Source organism: Lathamus discolor, chromosome 8 (genome assembly GCF_037157495.1).
Source record: "Lathamus discolor isolate bLatDis1 chromosome 8, bLatDis1.hap1, whole genome shotgun sequence".
NCBI classification, from domain to species: Eukaryota; Metazoa; Chordata; class Aves; order Psittaciformes; family Psittacidae; genus Lathamus; species Lathamus discolor.
In genome coordinates this window covers 17,302,679-17,319,873 of record NC_088891.1, presented here as the reverse complement: position 1 = coordinate 17,319,873, position 17,195 = coordinate 17,302,679, and the positions used below count along the sequence as shown (strand labels likewise).

Genomic DNA, 17,195 nt, shown 5'->3' with positions numbered 1-17,195 from the left:
TGCTGTCAAAACGGGTCTTAAAAGGAAAGAATAAATCTGGAAATGCTTGCTTCCTTCCAAATCATCCCTCTTCTATTGTTGTTGAAGAATTGGCCATCTCCTAATTACTGAAAGGTCAGCAGAAAGTATACCTGGAAATTGCTTTCTTGGAAATGTTTGCATATAGATGCTCACTGTTAGGTGTTATAGGTACTGTCTTATGCAAGGAAAAATACATCTTCAGAGGGATCAGTGTTCACTTGCTGCTTGTAGGGTTGTCATGCTTTGCTATTCTACTTGGTGCCGTCAGTCTTCTTTAAGGATATGGGTAGCATTAGACCCCTAACTTGGATGCTGTGAATCTCTTTTGTCCCCACTCTCCTGCCCCTGTCTGCACTAGTAAATGTGCTTGTTTAGATTACTAGCTTTTAAAGCTCTTTTTACTTTACTAATGAGAAACTTGCTCCTTTCTGTTGTGGAGGTCATAGTGTGATTATCCAGCAAAAAGCAATTGACAAAACAAAAGTTTCCATATGAGTTAAGAGTGTTCCAAGTGGGAGGACATTAGTGTAAAGAACTGCAGGCTTGATGTAATGAAAGAGAGAGTGTATTCCTGCAGGATTTGTTTGTCAGGGAAGAGAACTCAGTGTCTGTTGCCAAGAAACTGTCACACTTGCCTTAATTATGATTAACAACATACACGTGTACCTGAGAAGATTTTTTTTCCTCATTGACTTTTGTAGAGTGCCCATGTCATTGCTAAATATTATTTCACTGACATCTGCTGTTGTAGTTTTTATGATATGAGCTGGTCTCTGGTGCATCATCCATCTATGCAGTAATATTATTTGCAGTGCCTGCACCTATTGCCAGTTTCAGATGTCTTTCTCAGCAGATTTCTATTTCAGGTAGCACCAATCTGCATTTATTTGTATAGCTCTGGGCAGTTATATAGTCTAATCCTACTCAAGAAGGAAAATGGCTTTGAACTGTGAGGAATAATGCTGTTGTTCATGATCAAGGTATCTGCCAGCTATTTAGCTACTGGCTCTAAAGCCCATCTAAGTAGTTCATAATCTCTATTGATGAACTGTTAAGACTTGCAATGAATCCACTAAGTCTGCATTGTAGAGTTTGTTATTCTGCTTTTTCTCCATCTCATTTATTGTAAAAGGAATATCAATAAACATAGAATCACAGAATGGTTAGGGTTGAAATGCATAATACATTCTTTTTAAAGGAAAAATACAGTCTGGTCCGTACATTATTTGTTTGCAAGGATGCTTCCAAACATTTACACACTAGGACCATGGGTATGTTATATTACTGTTGTAGCAAAAATGACTGTGGGTAGAGGTGTTATAGCTTCTTATTTTACTGTTACTTTCTATTCAAAAGTGATTGTGTTTTGAGGAGAAGCTAATAGAAGTAAAGCAGAAATTGGTAGAAACCAGTGATGGTATATTCCAGAAGAAATTGTGTATTGAGAAATAAGCGAGCAGAATTTAACCTCACGCTCTCTATATATGTACATACATAAATGTACACATAGGTATATATACGCACACACTGATGTTGCCCAGATATTTCTAAACTCATGTCATTTCCACTTTCTCCATCCCTACATCTCATTGTTGTACAGGTAAAGTTATTGGTCATAGTCCTCCAAAGTCAACAGTGTCAAACTCCTTGTTCATTACACATTTAAACTCTAACAGACAGCAGTGCAGACACAGTTGGTGGATGTGCGTAGCATTCGCTCACAGGGAATTAAAGGCAATAGGTCTAATCAATGGTTTGTATGCCAGAAGTATTTACTTATGCGCAGCTGTATGGCTCTGGTACCAAATGAAAACTGCTTTAGGTATGTTGTAAATTACTATGCTTTAGGTGACTGTATCAAGAGCTGCCTTGGAGGGGTTTTGTGCATTTATAGAATGATACTAACAATTTTAAACCTCCAAAGACTTTCATTTAATTTATAGTCTTAAAAGGTATTTATTGTACATTGCTGCTCTTTCAGTCTGGTTGTGTGTGGTGTTCTCACTGTAAATGTCACTTTGGAAAAATATTAAAACCTCAGTAGAAAACATAGCTTTTTAGGAAAGAGCAAAGGCTGAATTTTACTATTACAAAGTAAAAATGCCAAGACATTTTTGTTTAGCTGGTGGTATAATTTAAGGTTTCTTTTTTGGGGTGTATTTTCAACTTTAGAATGATAGACAATGAATTAAGTTGGGAACAAATTCTGAGCAATTGACAGAAATTTGTGGTCACTGTGATCTGCACCAGTTTAACTGCAGTGCCATATGTACTACCCTTGGAAGTAGAGTGGCTATATGTTGGTAGTAAGATTGGGCTCACACATAAATGTTTGCAAAATCATTTTTGTGGGTGGTAGTTGCAGCTGCAAACAAGTCCCAGGATTCTGTGATATTCTTCTACTGGGAGATGTCCAAATAACTGTGTTAAGGGATGTCCCAGGATGCAGTTTCTACATTTCTCAGATGTCCACATGTGTGCTAGCTTTCCAGCAGTCAAGCTCTGTCTTAGGGACTAGAGCTACAGAACACATTCCTTTTGTGTGTTTAAAATTTAAGTGAAAGAGGCAATTAATCTCTTTCTAAGAAAACCAAATTTTGTTGCTTGCTTTCCATAGTCTCGGTTATTTGTGCTGAGAGGAAGGCATCACCTACTGTGGAGGAAGTTTGTGTGGTTGTACTCAAATCTGTCACCACCATCCCTTTCAGTATGCCGCTTATTTCTATTAGCTCTCTCCTGAAAATGTACCCGTCAGGTCCTGTGTGGTTAGTTTTGGATGAGTTTTAATTCATACCACTACAAGCATTTAAAAATAACTTACCTTCTGATGTTTTGGTGCCTTCAGATGCACTAACTGCATTTGGACTCTGGGAACTGGTATCGTACCTTGGAATGAGACACTGTACCACACAGGTACAAAGGATTCATGTGTTCAGTGACAGGAGAGTGTTTGTGTGTGTGATCATGTGTAGACTATGTGGGATTATTTTTTGTTGTTGTTGTTTTGTTGTTGTTTTTTTTAATACCTATTTGAAGCAGTGTAAATCTAGGGGTTTTTAATCATTTGCCTGCGTTACTTTTGTTCTAAAGAACTCGGTTCTGAGCTTGCAGGAGTTCAAGATGTTGACCAGTGTAGGCAAGTTGCCCTGTAGCTCTGCAAAACCATGCAGGTTTTTCACTATGTGAGTGCACATGCTATTTTTTCAAATAATAAGCACTGAAGTATATGACTGAGCTCCAAGCCATTCAGTCACAAGTAATTTCAACCACACTGCTTAAGTAGCAGCTCAGGTAACCTTACATGGTTTTTCAGTAAGAAAGTAACTTGCAGCTACGATCTCTGTTCAAGTTGGCTTTCTTGAAGGAAGGCTGCTTGTGGCCATATCGTTGGCATTAGTCCCCATATCCCTGACCTAAAGCCTTTTGCAAAGCTAATCTTCAGAGAAACCCATGCTACATTTAACTTCGGTATCTCTCCTGTGGGTCTCCAATCTAACCAGACACGGCCGATCTGAATATTTCCTGCATGTTAAACAGACCATTGTAAGCCTTTTCCTCCAGGCTAGATTGTTATAAATGCTGTTTATGATCCTGCTATGACAACTGTGAAGGACATGGCAAAGAATTTATCACAGGATTATTCATCCACCATCAGAATACCTAATAAGATTCTAAATGACCCAAGATGATAATAAGATCTAGCTTGTAGCAATAAGGTATTAATAAACTGCTTTTTTCAATAAAGAATTGTCCTGGCATCATTACCCTGACATATTTGTTTTCCTTATATTTTGCTGGCAACGTAGCTCTGGTGCTTTATACAGCAAATTTATTAAAATCCATGATGTATGAAAAATACACCACATATGAAGTGGAACCCATAGGTTAAAGTCAAGAGCATTCTGTTTGCCTATGCCATAAGAGGACTAGACTTTTATGTCATTGATTCTAATTTTTCCATGCCGTTTCTCTTTGTATTTAAAAATTATATATAGAATAATACATACCCTAGTGTTGAATACAAGGCCATAATTTAAATGAAGGGATTTTTGTCAAAATCATAAACCCAGAAAGTGCAAGTCAAATGATTAATGACTAACACTGGAACCCTGAAGTCATCTTGAGACAGAATTACACCTGCAATCCTTATTTGCAATGTCTCAGACTTAAAAACTATTAACTTCCTGGGAAAAAGACCTTATCTAATGACATAAACAGCTGCTTGTTTCTGTTGCTGTGAAAATGACAGATAAAAAATACATAAATGTGCAACTGGTCCAGTTAGACAAATAGTCCAGGATCTTCCTGAACATAGGACGTCAACTCAACCTGTTGCTATGTGCAGCTGCCTCTCTGGTCCTTAATCAGCTGGAAGTGCCACTAGATCTAAGGCATAAAAGAAATCTGGGTTATTTCAGCTCTTTGCTTTCACTCACGTTCCTGGAGGAGAATTTGTTAGTTGCATTTATATTCAAATGACCTGATCACTTTGAAGGGTTGGTTCATGATACAGTAGACTAGCATGGGACACAAAAGACTCAGGTTCCATTTTCTTTTCCTTTACAAATTTCCTTTGTGAACATGGGAAGACTGCTCTGCCCTGCTTCATCATCTGCAAGAAGGAAAATAAACATATATCCTACCTTAGGGGAAGGTTGTGAAGACAGCTACCAAATATTATGGTAATGGAAGTGCTCAGATATTACTGGAATGGAAGCCATGAGAAAGCCTAATGTAGAAAAGGTCTGATTTCTGAAGCAGTATCTGCTGCTGCATATTTGACTTTTCTTTCTGGTGCAACAAAAATAATCACTCTTGTAACTCTTTCCCATATGGAAAATTAAGATGCTGTGTTCTTGTGAGTGCTGTTGGTACAAGGTGAATGTGTGCTGAAGTGTGTGAATGTGAAATTAAAGGATAGATCTGATCAGATAATTCTGAAGGAAAAAAGAGTGGGAGCAAATATTGGATTACATTTCCTTGTCTTTTTCTTACATGCCTCTGATATTTCTTTAAGCAGTTATTCAATGAAAGATTCTGCTTTTCAACAACACTCTTTATAGAGGATAAGCAGGTTGCTAAAATACATTGAGAGGTAAGTACCAAAACCTGTCATTGGTCATTACGGTACATTGTCATCCTGTTTGATGGAATTTGGCTCCATCTAGGATGTTAATGGTGCTAAAATAATGACACCAGGAAGTTGGAGTCACATTCATTGCTAGTGTTACTTTGCTGTCATCCTTTCCCTCAATAGGCTTACCGCTATGTTTAAAAATACACGTCTAGAATTTTTCCATTATTTATATAAACTCTGTTATCATTGTAATAGGCAGAAATTGGCAAAGGGGAGGGACTTGTGCCTGTTCTGCTGAGCCCTGGAAATAGGAAAAGTAAAGCTCCCTTTCTTCTGCAGCCCTTTGCAACCTGCAGCCAGTGCTCTATCTGTGTAAAATGTAAGGAACACTATGTGGGAGTGATGAGGGATTGAAGAACAGGGTGAGGGGAGTGGGTTAAAACCAAATAAGCTAAATTGCTTATTAAAGCTGAGAAGAGTGTTTGTCATGTTGCGGACTGCCACTACAATGAACTGCTTGATAAAGTCATTCTTTCCTATTATTTTCTTTTCCTGGTAAGGATGATTTCCTGGAAAAGGATACAGTACAGTGACAAAATGCCTGCCAGCTTGGACTGTTTGTGTGCCTGCGTATCGGATTGCCTTTAAGACACATTTGGACAGGGGGCGTTTTGTGAAAGTAGATTGTGAGAATGTGTGGTGATCCTGAGTTTTCCAGGAAGCACAAGTAGTTTCCCTTGCATCTAAAAAACTAATGGTATGTGAAAGCTACAGAGAGAGGTAAATGCAAACGCTAAGGAAGCAACTAGTTGTGAAGACTAGGCTTAGTCCTACCCCTTGCAATGTGCACTTGGTAAGGAAGAGTGTCCTGTCAAGGTGAACAACAGCGTGGGAGATACAATATCACTTTTCATCTCCTTCTGGGAGATGTGAACTGTAGGTGGAAGAAGTCTAAGGCTATCCATGTCCCACAGCCTATCAGCTGAACACTGATGGTCCCCAGTGCATTGTGTAGAGAGCAGAAGCAGCTTTACACAGAGCAGCTCAGAGCCATGCCCTTCAAGTAGAGTGAGGAGGCAGGGGGCTGTGCAGGTGATGGGCTGAGAGGTAGGAACTCCATTGGAAAGACTCAAGAAGGAGACCTGTTAACATAGGAGGGGCAGGTCAGAAGCAGGTTCACCTGCACTGCCTCACGCATGGAGCTGTCACTGTGAAACTGTGGTAAACCTCAATTTTGTACACAGCAGAAATAAGTTCCAGTCCCCAGAGCCTCATCTTACAGACTCTTTAGACTAGTTCTCTGCTACCATATCTACAAGGAGCCTTCAGATGTCATTCTTAATTTTCTCTAATACTGTGTGTCTTGCTGTCAGCAATGCCATTGCAATAAAGAAAGGTTAAGAAAGGAGAGAAGGCATGTTGACTTTTTTTTTCTTTAAGTTCTTAAATTAAGGAGAAATATTTATTTCTACAGTATTTCAGATCCCCTGTATTGCTTCTCGGCAGTGTCATATTTAGCTCTAGTAAGTCACAAGCATATTGAGGGCAGATAGTGGGTACAAATCTGACAGAAAGCTAATGAGCTCTCCTGTGATTATCAGTGAGGACTATGACTCATTAAATCTCATTTCCTGAGAAAGTCCACATAGGGAGAAGAAATTATCTGGAATAAAGGCCTGAAAATCTAATTCAATCAGATTTATAGGTGTTCTTGTAGTCGCTACATAATAATCAGTGAAAACAGGGAAACCTTTTAATGAGATCTTTTGAAATGGTTAATGTTTCAGGGAGGGGGGTCTGCTTCACTTGCATTGAAGATACAGGCAAAATAGCTGCCCATTTCCCACACTGAACAGATTGATGCTTGTTGTGGGGTTTTTTTTCTCTTGTCATTGTAGCAGTGTGATTACGGCTGATATAATAGACACTTGTGTACAGCATGACTTTCATTCAGAGTTATGCTTAAAAATGAACCTGGCTTGTCTGGTTTGGCTAGGTTGTGATTGCCTTGATACAGAGTTTTCTTCTTGTGATGCATGTCTGTTTGTGGTATGGTTTTCATATATTATTCAGAGAGGAAATGTCTCTCCCCTGTTGCAGTGAAGAAAGACTTCAACTGATTTTAATGAGCTTTGGCTCACCCTCTAATAGAGTAGTATTACAAGAAGTTTTTGTTTTAACAGTTTTATATTTCTGTGGAGATATATGAACGCAATCTCACATTATGTTGCATTCCAGCAATATGTGGATAGTGGCAGAGTTAGTGTAGTCTCACAGTGCAGTTAGGAGAGACTTGTCCCTGTCTGACAGACAACTGAGGACCATAGGGCAGTTGTTCCCATTTGTAACTCAGAGTGGGATCTGAAGACTTCAGCAATTAAGCTGGCTTGCCACCGTAACTATGCTGCTCTTGCTGTTGGGAAGGACCTCATACTGACTGCTACAAGCTCTGGTTTTGAACTGTTTAAATTATGGATGTGTCCCTTGGATTGGGCCAAGCTGGCCACTTTAGAAGCTCAGTTTTCTGTTATTATGTTTTGTAATTCCAGCTTCTTCCAGCATCTCTTTTGCGCTCTATTTGTGAGGAGCTTTCTCTTCTTTTCCTCTATGACAAGGTAATAATATTGCCACTTACGTGAGCATTGCAGGATAGTAGGAATAATGTATAGATTGATTTTTTAATTTTCTTTTGTATTTCCCCCCTGTTCTCACTGCACACGACCTGCAGGGGGTACACAGGACCGCTTGCCGGCAGCTTGACTGCTGCTGCTGGTTCTTTGCAGGCACCTGAACTTACTGAGGATTTCAGCTTGAAATGTCTCCATAGGAGGACATAATGCAGGAGGTTGAGTTTTACATTCTGAGGGGGAAGGGGGTATGAGTTTAGGGCTGTTTGTGACATTTTGGGTTTGTTTTCCTTGGGGTTTTTTTCCCTTGTGTGTTTTGTGCATCTCTGGGGGATGTAGGATGGGGTTTCAGGGGTTGTTATCCTTTTTTTTTGCTCTTTTTTTTTAATTAGGTATCTGAACCTGCTAGGTCAGTATGAAAGCACTCATTTAGAGAAAACTTCAGTTCGGTGGGATCTTCGACAGATACAGAACTTCATTATATATAAAAGCATATTAAAATACGTATTCATATATGAGTTGGGAAAGCACTCGCTTCAGATACATGAACTGTGTTAGGCCATGTTACGTGCTCTATATGAAGAGGAATCAGAATTTCTAACAATTGAAATAGCATATATTAGCTTTCTGTGGTACTCTGGTTGATGATCTGGTTGATTCTGCTGGCACTAAATGATCTTGGAACAGGGAGATAAAAGTGATGTGATTACTAAAATAGCAAACAGGAATGTATAGTTTAGTTTGATCTCACAAGCTGGGATCAGAAAGGAGCCCAAGTTCAGCATCCAGGGGATGAGAACATGAATGCATTTCCGAACGGGGATGCTGAACATGAATGCATTTCTGCACACCTCAGAGTTTTTCTCAGTGTTTCTATCTGAGCTTTAAGGTTTATAAAACTCTTATTTCATCATTTTAAATCCAGTCCTCCTGGTATGAGAACTAGGGATATTGATATTTTATCCAAATGCAGTTTGAAGTACACAGAATAAAAATAAATGTGGGACATGCTCTTCCCGTGGACATGTCAGCAACTGTATGCTTGGAACTTACTAGCAGAAGAAAAGTGATCTTTGAACATGCACATCAAGGCAAAAAAAGTTTTGCTGCAGCAGTTGTTACTTGCCTTTGATGCTAAAAGTTAGTCCAGCTTCACCAGCTTTAGGAGAGCCAGACTGGGTGTCCATGTCTAGGCAGCTTGCAGTGTGTGAGCGACTGTGCCCTACCTTCTCTGAAGGTGAGGCTGCAGGATCTCTTGATGAGTTGGATCAGGCCCTTTCTCTGCCGTTTATTCTATAGTCCTCCGGACAAATTGCCAAAGAGTTTGGGTTTGGTTGAAGGGGTGTTTACCTCCATCTTAGCTTATTCTCAATTCTAGCCAGCACATTACGTGTCATCTGTAGGATGTGCTAGTCAGGAATTAAATCAAAACCGTAGAAAAATATGCTGCACTTTATAACTTGAAAAAGCATTTATTAATGTGGATATATGAGGTGGAAGTTAGGGAGGAGCAGTTGTTTGTGCTATGAATCACACTTTTCTGTTTGGGATAGGAAAGTTATTTAGATGTTCTGTGTGCTTGTCAATGGAATCTGCTTCAGGAGTGTTTTATAATGACAAAAGGAATCCTGTGCAAGATGAAGATAAGAAACACAATTAATTCTTACTCTGCTGAGAAGCGTAGCTAAATTAAAAGAGGAGTTGGAGAAGTGTAAATACTCCTCTGGTACTATATCCCAGAATGATGCTCCCTTGTATTAGTCAAAAAGACCTATTTTTTTCACTCTATTGTAGGAAAGACTTGGGAACACTGCTAGCAAGTAAGTTTCCTTGTCTAGCGGATGTGAAAATCTGCAGCTTTATATGATATTTTTAGTTAAAAGTGAGTGAAGGATGGAAAAGGTCAAAGACTTAACTTGAGATTTTTGCTGGTTTGGTGGTGGAGTTGTTGCTTTTTACATTGGAGATTGAAGCTTAATATCTGAAAGACTAAAATTATAAAGCAATACAAAGAAATCATGTTGGGTCACTCAGAAAGGTGATTTAGGCTGCAGTATTGTAACTTCAGTGTTTATTTCTAAAACCTAGTCATATCTTAGTCTAATCTCTCAAGGGATATGTGGATTATCTTGATTTTTCTATCTTGCTACTACTGGACAACCTGTTGTCCAAGAGCCTCAAAGCTGTTACTAGTAGTTGGGGGTAAGAGGGGGAAATGTATAGTATTGTATTAGTGAACAAAAGGTTCTTGTGGGTCTGTTCTCTGTGATAATCCTCTGAAGGCCTCTGTGGGCTGTTTTGAAGTGCTTGGAAACCACAGTGATGAGAACTGTATTAATGCCTGGATAAATTGATTAGTTATGTGACGTGTGTAACTCCATTTAATGCACGCATCAAACTGAAACTAGGCCCCTTAAGGCTAATTCACTGCCTCATTAGGAGCCAGTGAAATTCCTAGAGCAGTGTGTTTAGATGTGCTGGCTTTGGCAGGCACTCTATTTCTGTGGAAAATGTAGAATTTAAAGGAATGGCTGGAAAAGTGGCCTACAAGAGAGCAACCCAAAAGTGACAGAAGCATGGACCAATGTCAGCCATGTGGAAGCACGGTATTGGTCAAAGGCTGAAAAACGTGATGAAGGGGAGGGGGCTTTGATATATTAATGATAGTAAATCATAATCAATTTGTACACTATCTACAATTTACATTCACTTGGATAAGCTTGACATCCATCAGATTAACATGTCAAAAGCACACACTATATATTTGTTTCACCTAATCCCCACTGGTAGTTCAGGCTCTTCAGAAGGGGTAAATCAGGAGCAAAGTGACACCATCAGGTTACTCAATTACTAGCTCAAAACTATTCTTAAGCTAAAAATGGAACATCCTGCACATCAGTCAATCTACCTATCGTTTTTTTCACCCAGTCATTGTGCAAGAGGACTGGCATTTTGGCAAAGTGATAATAAAATTAACAAGGTCCATTTCAAGTCAAAGGCTAGAACTCTGTTTTGGGGGTCCATTATCTTCCGAAGGGTCTAATGAGGAGGGACAGGCAATTATTATTATTTATTTCACTAATAAGCTGGATAATCATTTATTGTGAAACTTTTATGTGTTAGAAATGTGTTCCTTGTACACTTTGTTTAGTGCAATTTCCTTCTTATCAGACTGAACTGTTGTATGACATCTTTTATTAGCAGGGCAGTAGGAGGGCACTTGGAGAAAGAAGGGGGGGAAAGGTGATTTTTGATCTGTGAAGATAATGCAACAAGAAGCAACAGTCCATAAAAACATCACCTTTCAGTCTCTGAAGACATAATGCTTTATGATAACCATAAAACATTTTAGTGCAAAATAAATTGCTGTCCTATTCAAATCCTTAAATGTACTACAGTGGATGTCACTGAAGACATACAGCTATTTTTTGCAATACTGAGATATATTTTATCATAATTTGTGGTGTAGGTGACAACCTTGCGCACGATTGCCTTTTCTTGCTTAGTTAGCTTGCCAAGGTCAAAGTCCTTTGGCCTTCTATGGATGTAGAACTACTAGGAAATAAACAGGATCACCAAGTAGCATCAAAAGGAAACTTGTTTCCCTGACTGTTGGTCATATACCCTTTAAAGATTTGATAGTGTTCTGAGTATGTACTTACTGAAAATGACTTCTTTATACATGCTTTAACAGATTCTTCTCACTTGTAAAATGTACAGGTGATTTTTTTTTCTCATTTTCTTATCTTTCTCACTTTTTAAATTTAGTTTCATTTTGTTGTTTTGGTTTTGTTTGTTTCCAGCTAACTAATTAACAGCATACTGGCTTTGGAGCTGCGGTGAGGAGAACAATGGATGGCAGTTAATGGAAAACACTGCGGTTACGATTCATTTTAGAAGTCCCGAGCCAGGTAAGTGCCTCAATTTCCCTACAGTTGAACTCTTCAGATGTCATTTCATGTTGTGCTGCTGCTGATGCCCTTGGAATGGGCATTCTCAAGGTGGTTTTGGAATTTCATGTTCATTTTTGCATCAAAACAGTGGAGAAGAGCTTTTATTCTACAGTGCTTTTGTGTTCCTTCTGTTGCTCGTCATACCAAAGTAGGCCATCATGGGAAGGGTATAGGAAAATACTAATAATGGTGGCTTATTTGGCAATTATTTAGGAGATACTCCCCCGCTCCACAGACATATTTGCTTGGGCTGATTTGTTTGAATTTGATATATAACACAATAGATTGAGTGGAATGGGGGGAAAAAAAAGGTCGATAAAATCCACATGGAACCATGGAAATGTGTTGACGTCATTGGTGACATTTATATAAATTCTATACAAATGTGAAGAAAAATAAGTTTAAAATGCATTGTATATGTTTGCCTTTCATGCATTGAAGTTTTTGAAACAGAAAATTGGTCACAATGAAACTTTATCATCTATCTGGAGTTGCTGGGATGAAACTGTGCCTTAAAGGAAGCCAGTGGGGTTTTTAAAGTAATTAAAAATTCAGCCATGAGTGTTTGTTTATATGTGGATTGGTGGTGATACTGTATTAGAAAACAAGGATTTTGTCATTCTGGTGTGGAAGACCCTTTAACCAGTGGTCAGTGCATAAAGGTTGCTACCATTCAACATCTTGTCAAATACCTGTAAAGGATGGATGTCAAATTGCCTGGTAGTTTGCTTCATAAAACCTTTCCTCAGATAAAGGGTCCAATTTCAAATGATCAGAACTCCATATGGATTTGAGGATTTGGAAGAACAGTATTTGGGTTTGTAGACCTGTGCATTTGCATGAGCCAGCTCCTGTGAAACTCTTGGCAGGATGAGAATTTCTACTCTTTGTTAATTGTCACCTCCAATCATATTCATTTAAAAATGGCTCATGAGAGGTTTTTAATTATTTACTGTGTTACCAATATGTTAAAGGTCGTACATGTGAAATAACCATCTCTTTTATACCAGTTACATGCTACAAGCAACGTTTTAGCCTTTTTGATTCTCAAGAGTATATTACAGCATTTAGAATGTATAAATCACTTATTAAACTATTAGAAATGGGGGATTAATATAACATTTTTTGCATATTTGTAGCAATAGGACAAGAGGTAATGGGTTTAAATTGAAACAGGGGAAATTCTGTACTGTGAGGGTGGTGAGGCACTGGAACAGGTTGCCCAAAGAAGTGGTAAATGCTCCATCCCTGGCAGTGTTCCAGGCCAGGTTGGACAGAGTCTTGAGTGACATGGTATAGGGTGAGGTGTCCCTGCCCATGGCAGGGGGGTTGGAACTAGATGATCTTGAGGTCCTTTCCAACCCTAACTATTCTACGATTCTATAACATGGCTTTTTTTGATGTGTACATCATATGATTGGCAACCCATACCATGTAAGAAAATAGCTACCCAGGGAGACCGGCGTATTGGGGCTTTTATTTTCACTTTTTTAATGTTTCTCCAGTTGTTGCTCATTGCTTGTTGGCAGTTTATTTTAGACTTTACAAATAATAAAAGCAGCAGCAGTAGGAGTGTTTAGCTTTTGGATTCAACAGACACATATATTTTAATTTAAATGACAATATCTAGCAACAAAATTGCTTCATTTTAACTTCACTGCATTTCTTAAACTGTTGGAACTATAATTTAAAAATAATGAATTCAACAGGGTGAATATATGGCTTCCATTAATTCCAAATACTGCTTATTTTCAGCACTTTTTAATTATTTGAATATACTTCTCAATATATTTAACTGGAGTGGAAAAATCATTCAAACCTCAGACCATTTACGATTACCAGTGTATCTGTAACTTTCCAAATTACTGAACTACAGACTATCATTTTGAGTACCTGTTTTTCCTGCGTGTTAAAAGCTACTGCAATAGTTGAGAAAAATGTTTGGAAAGATGTAGGTTTTACAAACAGTGAGCATTACTGGATGTCCGTTAATAATCACAAGTTCTGCTTGGAAGTTTTCTTAAAAGGCTGGCTGAAACACATGAACATTTATGTTGGTACTGGCAACCTGTGCTGCATCTTGCATCCTTCTATTACCTTAAGATGGCACTTTTCTCAAGAAGCAGGAGCACACAGGCTGTGAGGATTTTTTTATCACCAAGAACCTTTAGTTTTAATGTACATCGTACATACAGGCATAGGAGATGCTCATTTTGCCCTTTATGTTAGGGATAGGCTGGAAAGTATGGAACTCTGTCTGGGGACAGGTGAGCAGTTTACAGAGAGTTTGTGGGTCAGGGTTAAAGGGAAAATGGCTATGGGAGACATTACTGTGGGGATCTGTTACAGACCGCATGATCAAGGAGAACCTACGGATGAAGCACTCTACAGACAGATAGGAAAAGCCTCATGCCCACAGGCCCTTGTTCTCATGGGAGACTTCAACCACCCTGACATCTGTTGGAACGATGGCACTGCACAGCACAAGCAATCCAGGAGGTTCCTCAATTGTGTGGAAGACAACTTCCTTCTGCAAGTAATAGAGGAGCCGACAAGGAGAGGTGCCATGCTTGACCTTGTGCTCACCAACAGGGAAGGGCTTGTTGAGAATGTGGTACTCCAGGGCAGCCTTGGATGCAGTGATCACGAGATGGTTGAATTTGAGATCCCCATGACAGTGAGAAGAGTGTGTAGCAAGCTCACTGCCCTGCACTTCAAAAGAGCAGATTTTGGCCTCTTCAGGATCCTGCTTAGTAAGGTTCCATGGGATATAGCCCTGCAGGGCAGGGGGGCCCAAGACTCTTGGTTGATATTCAAGGATCATCTGCTACAAGCTCAGGAGTGCTGCATTCCAACTAGAAGGAAGCGCAGCAGGAGGGCCAGGAGACCTCCTTGGATGGGTAAGGAGCTGCCGAGGAAAATTCAAATGAAAAAGGAGGCTTATAAAAAGTGGAAGCAAGGACAGGCAGCCTGGGAAGGGTACAGGGATGTTGTCTGGGAAGCTAGGGACCAGGTTAGGAAGGCTAAGGCCCAGTTAGAATTAAACCTAGCCAGGGATGTTAAGGATAACAGGAAGGGATTCTATAGGTACATAGCAAACAAAAAACAGACTAGGGACAACATAGGCCCCCTGAGGAAGCTCTCGGGAGAGCTGGCTACCCAGGATTTGGAGAAGGCTGAGGTTCTGAATGACTTCTTCGCCTCGGTCTTCACTGGCAAAGGCTCTGTCTGCACCACCCAGCTCTTCGAAGACAGACGCAGGGAGAATGAAGACCTTGGGCCCACTGTGGGAGAGGATCTGGTTCGAGACCATCTTAAAAATCTGAACGTGCATAAGTCCATGTGACCTGATGAAATCCATCCGTGGGTCCTGAAGGAGCTGGCGAATGAAGTTGCTAAGCCACTGGCCATCATATTTGAAAAATCATGGCAGTCAGGTGAAGTTCCCGACGACTGGAAAAAGGGAAATATAACCCCCATTTTCAAGAAGGGGAAAATGGAAGACCCGGGGAATTACAGACCAGTCAGTCTCACCTCTGTGCCTGGCAAAATCTTGGAGCACATTCTCCTGGAAGGCATGCTAAGGCACATGAAAAACAACAAGGTGCTTGGTGACAGCCAGCATGGCTTCACTAAGGGGAAATCCTGCCTGACCAATTTGGTGGCCTTCTATGATGGGGCTACAGAACTGATGGACAAGGGTAAAGCAGTTGGTTATCATCTACCTGGACTTGTGCAAAGCGTTTGACACTGTCCCACATGACATCCTTCTCTCTAAATTGGAGAGATATCAATTTGATGGATGGACCACTCGGTGGATAAAGAACTGGCTGGATGGCCGCACACAAAGAGTTGTGGTCAATGGCTGGATGTCCGGCTGGAGACCGGTAACGAGTGGTGTCCTTCAGGGATCGGTGTTGGGACCGGCCTTGTTTAACATCTTCATCGCTGACATGGACAGTGGGATTGAGTGTGCCCTCAGCAAGTTTGCCGATGACACCAAGCTGTGTGGTCCGGTTGATACGCTGGAGGGAAGGGATGCCGTCCAGAGGGACCTTGACACACTTGTGAGGTGGGCTGATACCAACCTTATGAAGTTCAACCACGACAAGTGCAAGGTCCTACACCTGGGTCGTAGCAATCCCAGGCACAGCTACAGACTGGGCAAAGAAGAGATTCAGAGCAGCCCTGAGGAGAAGGACTTGGGGGTGCTGGTCGATGAGAAAATGAACATGAGCCGGCTTCAGTGTGCGCTCGCAGCCCAGAAAGCCAACCGTACCCTGGGCTGCATCAAAAGGAGCGTGACCAGCAGGTCGAAGGAGGTGATCCTGCCCCTCTACTCTGCTCTTGTGAGACCTCACCTGGAGTATTGTGTGCAGTTCTGGTGTCCTCAACATAAAAAGGACATGGAACTGTTGGAACAAGTCCAGAGGAGGGCCACGAGGATGATCAGGGGACTGGAGCACCTCCTGTATGAAGATAGGCTGAGAAAGTTCAGGCTGTTCAGCCTGGAGAAGAGAAGGCTGCATGGAGACCTCATAGCAGTCTTCCAGTACCTGAAGGGGGCCTATAGGGATGCTGAGGAGGGACTCTTCATTAGGGACTGTAGTGACAGGACAAGGGGTAATGGGTTAAAACTTAAACAGGGGAAGTTTAGACTGGATATAAGGAGGAAATTCTTTCCTGTTAGGGTGGTGAGGCACTGGAATCAGTTGCCCAGGGGGGTTGTGAGTGCTCCATCCCTGGCAGTGTTCAAGGCCAAGCTGGACAAAGCCTTGGGTGGGATGGTTTAGTGTGAGGTGTCCCTGCCCATGTGGGGGGGTTGGAACTAGATGATCTTGAGGTCCTTTCCAACCTTGACTATTCTATGATTCTATGATTTTCCTTGCTGCTTAGAAAGAAAAAATGAAACTAGATATCCAGTTGATTCCCACTTATTCTGGCCTGCTGCTGGGTTTACAGCATGAACAGGGCTTTTCTAATCTTAGATTGTGATCCTGCAGTAGAAATCAAAATACCAGTTACAGAACAGATGCCAGTGATGGCACCTGTTGTTTTCTTAGGAGACTAAAATTAACTGACTTCTTAAGAGCTCATGGAACCTGATACTGCCTGTGGCAGGGCAGTGTGGATCTGTACTGTGCTTAGACATCAATTTAGTTAGCTTGCTCACGTTTTGCTTGCCACAGTTGTAGGTGGTGAGAGAAAGTAAGCTTTGGACCAAAGTCTTAGTGCTCAAAGCTCGGGAAGCTATGTGGTTGTTTTTCTTTGCTGCTGTGCCATCTGAGCAAATCTTGTCAGCATGGTAAGGGTAATGAGAGCTAAGAAAAGAGAAATTGCCTTGTGAGGATGTTTCAAGTGCTACTCACTATAACTGACAGGTCTTTACTGTTGAATTCCTTCACTGACTCCAAGGTTAGTTTTCGCTGTGTTCTTCAAGGTGCTGTGCACTCTGTCTTCTTTAGCATTTGCATGTAAACTCTTTACTTTTCTCTTTTAATGCCTCTAAAATTGCCA

The 17,195-nt window shown here is 40.6% G+C and overlaps 1 long non-coding RNA gene across 1 annotated transcript in view; it reads left to right on the top strand.

Moving 5' to 3' along the window:
* LOC136018929 (uncharacterized) overlaps window positions 1-17,195 on the top strand; it is an 80,044-nt gene that overhangs the window by 36,048 nt on the left and 26,801 nt on the right. The window contains exon 2 of the long non-coding RNA XR_010614661.1: window positions 11,529-11,636. This is a non-coding gene — a long non-coding RNA (uncharacterized LOC136018929). The remainder of the gene's footprint in view (window positions 1-11,528; window positions 11,637-17,195) is intronic.